This window comes from Vidua macroura, chromosome 6, assembly GCF_024509145.1.
Source record: "Vidua macroura isolate BioBank_ID:100142 chromosome 6, ASM2450914v1, whole genome shotgun sequence".
NCBI classification, from domain to species: Eukaryota; Metazoa; Chordata; class Aves; order Passeriformes; family Viduidae; genus Vidua; species Vidua macroura.
This window is the reverse complement of record NC_071576.1, coordinates 45,736,633-45,743,542: the sequence shown is the minus strand read 5'-3', so window position 1 is coordinate 45,743,542 and position 6,910 is coordinate 45,736,633. Positions and strand designations below refer to the sequence as shown.

Sequence of the window (6,910 nt, the reverse complement as noted above, 5' to 3'; positions counted from 1 at the left end):
TCCATGCACCCACACTCTGCTGCTGGTTTGGGCAAATGTATTTCTTGGAGGCATGCCAAGGTGGTGGAGAGCTTGAGGGAAACGAGCCAGTGGAAGAGAGCAAAACTGCTTGGTGGTTCCAAAGGCACAGTGTGAAAGCCACTTTGCCGTGTTAGTGCTTTGGGCAGAGCTGGAGGAGGGTGTGGAGGTGATGATACCAGGTCTGGCCATGTGTTCCCATGCAGCTGCTGCTGCTCTCCTCAGCAGCACAGGGTGCCCACCCATCTCCCCACCCTACCTGGCAAACTCCCACATGGAGCCGTGGTGCTGAGGATGGATACACTGTCCCCCTCCCACCTGACAAATACAAAAGCATTGGCTGGAGGTGGGTTTCAGGAGGGAGGTGAGGGGATAAGCTGCAGGACAGCTGGAAAAGGCAAGCTGTACAGGAAATTTTAGCTCGTGCATGTTACCTGGTGACTGGGAAGCTGCAGCACTGTGCTCCCACTCCATGGCTTTGAAAGCTTGTCTCTACATCCTCAGATGGGGACCCTTTCTTGCAAGCAGCAGGGAAAGAGTGGGCAGGAATCAATCTGTGACCTGAGCCAAAAATATCGCCTGCCCCACAGCTCCTGAACTTCTTCTCTGCTCCTACAGCTGGGGAGGAAGGGGGTGCTGGAGCTGCCAGGCACACAGGAGGGCACACACTCTGTTGCTGGGGAGCCCTGCCAAGGGGAGTGAGGAGGGGAGGGAGAGGACGGGAAGATGAAGCCTGGGATATTTAGTGAAATGGAAACCCTGAACCAGAGGGTTGTGCGAGGCACTGCAATCCTCTGCTGGAATGGTCATACAACTGTGGAGAGAGCTCTGGCAGCAAAACTGCTCCAGGTACGCAAGCCCCAGCCACCTGGGGTTGCCCTTCCTAAGAAGTCCTAACTTAAAAAATACTTCCATGTCATGCTAAGAAAGGCTTACAAGCTCTTTAGCTGCATTCCTCCTCTCTTGCTTTTTGTTCCAGGTCCCATCAAGCCCTGGTGTGTGGCAGAGCCCCGGCAGTCTCAGTGAGAGGTGGGTGTGAGCCACACAGCACTCACACACAGATGCACTTACGGCCACATGTGTGCCAAGTGCCTCTGCCTTCTTGCATGCCTGTGACTGCTGGTTTTGAAGAGCCTTGGATGTGGAAGGTCCACAGGCCTTCCCAAAGTTCTTACCCTGCAGCACAGCCAAAACCCTTTGCATGTGGAGGGGAGCTGGGAAGAGCCCCTGCCCGGGGGGGAGACTGTAGGTTGCTGCTGTGTGTTGGGTCTGGGAGATCCAGGCTGCCACAGCCAGGTTTTTAGCAGTGATCATGTACCACAGAGCTATGGGAGCCCCCCAATTTGCTTCTGAGGTGCCTTTGCCTCAGATACCCCTCTTTGAGCCCTGCCTGCCTGCCAGGTTGTAAATATAGAAACATAAGCCCTGGAGATTTTTCTCTCCAAACATGTCCCTCCCATCTTAACATCATCTGTGCAATTCCTCCAGCTGCTCCTATACATGGTATGACCTTTTTTTTCCCTTTCCCTTGCTTCCCCCTCCATCTCGCCCCTTCCCCGCCCGTCCCTGCTCCCTTCCCTGCCCAGCACAGGGAGCCTGGGGCCAATCAGCTCTTCTGGACGATCAAATGTCACTATAAGTTGAGAGCTGCATCACCTTGGGACGCTCGCAGATCCTAGCCTGCCCGTCCCCTCCGACAGGGAGCTTGGTGCTTCTCTCCACTCCTCCCAGGTAAGTGGGATCCCCTGGCAAGGGGGGCAGCACTAAGAAGGGATGAACCTTGGTTTGAATGGAGAAGCACCAGGGGAGGGTTGGGGTCCACAGGATCTGGGATCTGACACAGGATCCTAAGGAAAAGGCACTTGTGGGTCTGAGCTTTAGTTGGGCATCTCACAAGTCTCGTGTCACCCACAAAGGTTTGGGTGCTTTAATCTCTCAAGGATTAGTAGTGGGAGAATAGATCCTTCCAAACCAAGATTTGGGACTGGAAATTTTTATCTCTTGGTGCAGTCAGGGAAAGTTCCCTCAAGCAGCAGGAAGAAAGTGCTGACCTCCCTTGCCCTGTCACCTAGAGAAATGGATGGCTGAGGCAGGAGGTATGAAGGGCAGACCATCAGGGGAGCTTCTGGTGGATGAAGAGGGCTGTAGGTCTAGAGGGAGATCCAGGAAAAAAAAATGTGGCCAAGGAAAACTGTCCCCTCCCACAGAAAAGAATAAAAATTGTGAGTTTTGCATGGTCAGGCTAGCAAAGTGAAGGAGTTTGAAGTCATGACTATGGAGAGCATCCCATCACCACTCTTAATCTAACCCACTCCTCCTGCCCCTCTGCACACACAAGGAATTTCTCTCACAATTTTCTCATTTTCTGTGAGAGTGGAAAGTTTTCCAAGAGCATATTTATATTTCTTGGATCAGCTTCTTGCTGTCAGGTGGTGGATATCCTATGGGGGCAGGAGGGACACCAGCACAGGTGACTCTGGAGCCAGCAGTTTGGGTGGGAGCTGTGCTGCTGATGTGGGGGAGCTCCAGTGAGGCTGTATGTGACTGCCAGGGCAGCTAGCCATCCCTCAGGGGGACAAGATTCAGGGAGGTGCTGGAGTCCCCAGGAGATGTTCAAGAGGCACCTGGTTGAGTGCTTTAGGGGTTACAGCAATTCTAAGACCAAGGAAAGGCAGGGGATGTGAGCTGAGCACAGTCATTGGCTTTTTGTTCTCTGTCTCAGCCTTGTTATCCCTGGAAAGTCTCTTGCAGGGATCAGACAGCTCATACTACCCTGCAGACAAGGATAAAGGGTATATTTTAGGATATGGAATTGGGATTTTGCTATGACCCTGCAGCAGTGCTGGAGTCCTGCTACTCTGTTTCAGCATTAGAGAGAAGTATATGCGTATGTTTATATATTTACTAGATGTATAATATATCACACCCACCTCTTTAAATATGATATGTATGGATATTTAAAAATCCATGCAGTGGGTTTGCAGTGGCTCCTTCTGGAAAAGAGTGGTTGTGGTGCTTGGTGGATCATAGCCCCAGTCCTTGCCCCAGAGCTGTCCCTGCCAGGTCACATTGCCCATGCATGGCTGCTTCTGTGCTGCCTCTTTCCATATAGCTCTTGCTACCTTGCCTACCTTGTATGGCCTGGCTTGGGAGGGGATGATTGATGGGTGGGTTATTTCCAGGGATGGCCTGGAGGTGCAAGGCAGCCCATTCCTCCTCCCGGGTGCATTCTCAGCTGCTAAGAGGCTTCTTGGGATGCGCTGGCTCTGCTCTTTCAGCTGAGGCCAGGAGCATATGGGGCCAAAAGGGAAATCGTATTCCTGCCCACCTGGGGCTAAGGATCGGTGTATTTGTCCTTCCAGTGACCTGCTTGGCTTGAACAAAATGCAGAATAACCTTTGCTTTCACCTTTCAGGAGTGGGAGCAGGCAGGAAGTTTTCTGTCTGGTGAAACTTTCCCATGTGTTTTGATTTCCTTCCAAAGGGTGGGCAGTATTAACTAATTGATTTTATTACATCCTTAAACCTCAGTCAAGACCAGAATCCATTTTTCTGCCACTATACGAACAAAGCCCAATTATTGCCTGAAGGTGCTAACAGCCTTAATCCTGGGCTACATTTGCTGTGTGTAAAGTACTTTCCACCAAAGGTTAATCCCGAGCCTGCTGGAGACTTTCCATTGCCTTCGGGCAAACTTAATCCTAGCTGCAAAAACTGCCGCTCTTAACAGATTGCTTTCTTTATTGCCTTTTGGATGTAAATATAGTCCAATTTTGCTGGCTGCTCTGGTGACAGAGTTAGCTATGTGGATAGTGCTGGGCATCAAAGACTCTTTCTAGTCTTTGGTGGCTGTAGCTATGCCAGTCTGCATTTTGCCCCTGGCTTTAAGAGACCAGATGGCTATTGAATGCCATGAAGTGGACAGACACCTTGCTCTTCTTGAAGCTAAACCTTTTTATCTTTCCAGCCAGGGCAGTGGCAGTCAGGTATTGCCTTAAATGCCAGCTTCTCCTGACAGAGGGACCAAACCTGCTTGAATGTTTGGCCCTTGCAAGGCTGAAATCAGTGATCTTCCCCTGGATTTTTTTGTCCCCCTGCCCTTGCCTATGGGGTTCCCATATCTGGCTCATCTTTGTACAGAGTCTGCCAATGCACTTGTTATTGGGGCCAAGAAATCCCCTTAGGGTTGGGGTCTTATGGTGTTAGGGATGCTGGCATTCTCACTCTGCTTTTATAGCACACAGACAGATGCCATGCAAAATCCCATTCGCATTTGCAGTGCTTGGATTAACAAATATGGAAGGAGGGTAGGGGAACAGCCAGTGTGACAACTCTCAGCAAGATGTCCTTAGAGCTAAATTGGAGACGAGATGAGCTCATTCCAATGACTACTAATGGAAAGCCTGATTGCAAAGGCTCCCATCGACTTCAATTGCCTTGGAAAAAACAGCATGCACTGGACTACGTGCCTGCCCTGCACTGAGCAGACATTCACTATCTGTCTGCACACAGAGGGTTCTTCACCATTTAGTGGTATTACTTTTCTTTTTACTAGAATGAGAGAGGACTTTAGCCCACAGCCTAAAAGCCCACAGGTTAAAAGTCCTTATTTTTTTAATCCTCTACCTTGGGAAGAAGGAAAGCTGCATTTATCAAAGCTTAATCCATGGGAGGATTGGCCATTGCCCTGAGTCTTTACAGAACATGTATTTTGGAAGAAGCCAACAGCTGGACATTAGGCAGGTTCCCTCTGCAGGCTTTTGCCTGGAAAATCTCTGCTGTCCTGTTGCTTAAACCAACATGCTGTCAAGCATTATTGCTAATAGCTTGAATAATTTTTGAAGGCTGAAATGAGACTGCTAACATGCTAGACACTGAGGTGATAGCAAGTCTTCATCCTGAAGATTTTATGAAATGTAGACTGAAAAGACCAGGGGAGAGAGACAAGCAGTGTTGTAGCATTCAAGTAATGAACAGGAGAAGCAGTGTAAATCGGTGAGCAGAAAACACTTTAAAGCTGAAATTCCTCACAAACACAAAATTCCCCCTGTTCCCTCTGCCTGGTAGAACTAGAGTCATCCTTGTAATCAAGGAGTGGGCAACCACAGCTATGAAGTTAAAAGCAGCCTGGGACCATGAGACCACTGAACCCAAATCTCATGTGACCTGCCAGTAGATTACCCCTCCCATCCAGCACCTCAGGTCAGGCCATAACACAGACACTGCTAGCACTACTTCCAGGGCAATGCTGAATTTCTGAAAGAGAATAAATGAGGAACTAGAAGAAAAAAATCTTGGCTGTTTATCTCTCCTTGCAACATGGGGGTTTTAAATCCTGTTAACATATGGTGCCCAAGGTCATTGCTGGGGAATGGAGAGAATCCCTTATAGGGCAGGGTTGGAGCCTGTGGGATTACTGCCTTCCTCTGAAATAGAAAGCTGCTGAGCTGCAGTTGTTCCTTTCGAACCTAAGCCAGCCCACCTGCTCCTTCAAGACATCTCTCATATATCAGCTGAATAATGAAGTCATGAAAGTTGGGGTTTGGGCCAGCAAGGAGAAGTCTGGCTTTCTAATTTAAGATCTGCTGTAGATTTGGAGAAAGTTTTGGGGGCCTTTCCTCATCTCCCCTGGCCTCAGGGCAGCTGATGCTGTTAGGAAAGCCAGTGTTGCGTTACAAAGAAATGGTTATATCAATGTGAACTGCCTAATTAGGCATGTGGCTGGTTTTCATCTTAAACTAATCATCAAATTACTGTTCACTCACTCATCAGTTGTATAAACAAGACACACTTTTGGGTGCTGACAAATAAGCACTTATCTCTAAGTTTATTGGCAGTTTCAGTTATTTTTGTAACTGGCTGAGGCTTTGGAGCTGGCACCTTCCCACCTGTGGTAGCATAAAAGAAAGAAAAATTCTTCTGATCTTGCTGGAGCAATGGAAATGTCAAATGGGTGTGGGAGGACACCCTGGCCTTGCCTGTTTCCCTGAGCTCTGGGGATTTTGTAATTCAAAGCTGGGACTAGGCAGCCCCTGGGTCTGCTGTGGGAAGCTGCTGAATTGATGGGATATATCTTTCCAGATGATCTTTTTCTTCTCCCCTCCCTTTGTCCTCTGACATGGGTGGCAAAGGTTTGTGCTTCTCCCAAAATGTCAGTGTTGGTGGGGAACTGGTTGGTGTGTGGGAAAGCAGGTGCTTGGCTTTTTTTGTCCTCAAGTGTCAATCCATCTGCTTCTGCCTTGGTATTTTTTATGAGGTACACTCACTAATAACACCTTTTTTCTTCTTTTTCTTGTTTGTTTTCCTTCTCTTCTCTAGAAACTAATTGCCAACATGTCTGATACCGAGGAAGTGTAAGTAGAAAGTTGTGTGTGTGTTTATCTGCTCAGCTTGGCTCCACACAGCAGAGCGAGCGCATCCCTGCAGGGTGCTGCTCTGTGCTCAGCCTGAAGCCCCATGAGGCAGTGGGGAAGGGGCATCTTGACTTAGAGCATCAAGGACCCCTCCCTGTCCGACACAGGACATCCCCCAAACACCTCCAGCCAGCCCAGTCTGTCCTCTGTGGCTGTGGCACTGTACCTGGAGGAGGAGGAGTAAAACCCACACTGTGGCGATTTCTGCCTTGGTTTAACAAATCTAGAGTAGTATGACCAAACCCAATGGCATCATTTAACATTTTTGCATCAGTGGTACAGAGGGGAGATTTAGGGCAGTCATGGGATCAGTCATGGACAGACCTGCAGACAACAGAATTTAAACAACATTGCATTGGGTTGCTTCTGTGTACGGTTTAAAGCTTGACATCAGTACAGAACGGGAGAAATACTTACCTAGTACCAATATCCTTTTTTCCTCTCTCACAGGGATCAAGGCGAGGGTAAGTCTTAAATCTG

At 48.8% G+C, this 6,910-nt stretch overlaps 1 long non-coding RNA gene across 1 annotated transcript; it reads left to right on the top strand.

Annotated features, from left to right (window-relative positions):
* The first annotated feature begins 797 nt into the window (after positions 1-797).
* On the top strand, positions 798-6,894 carry LOC128808401 (uncharacterized). Its single transcript, XR_008437455.1, has 5 exons — positions 798-867; positions 998-1,047; positions 1,605-1,749; positions 6,336-6,370; positions 6,881-6,894. It is a non-coding gene; the product is annotated as an uncharacterized LOC128808401 (long non-coding RNA).
* The last annotated feature ends 16 nt before the right edge of the window (positions 6,895-6,910 follow it).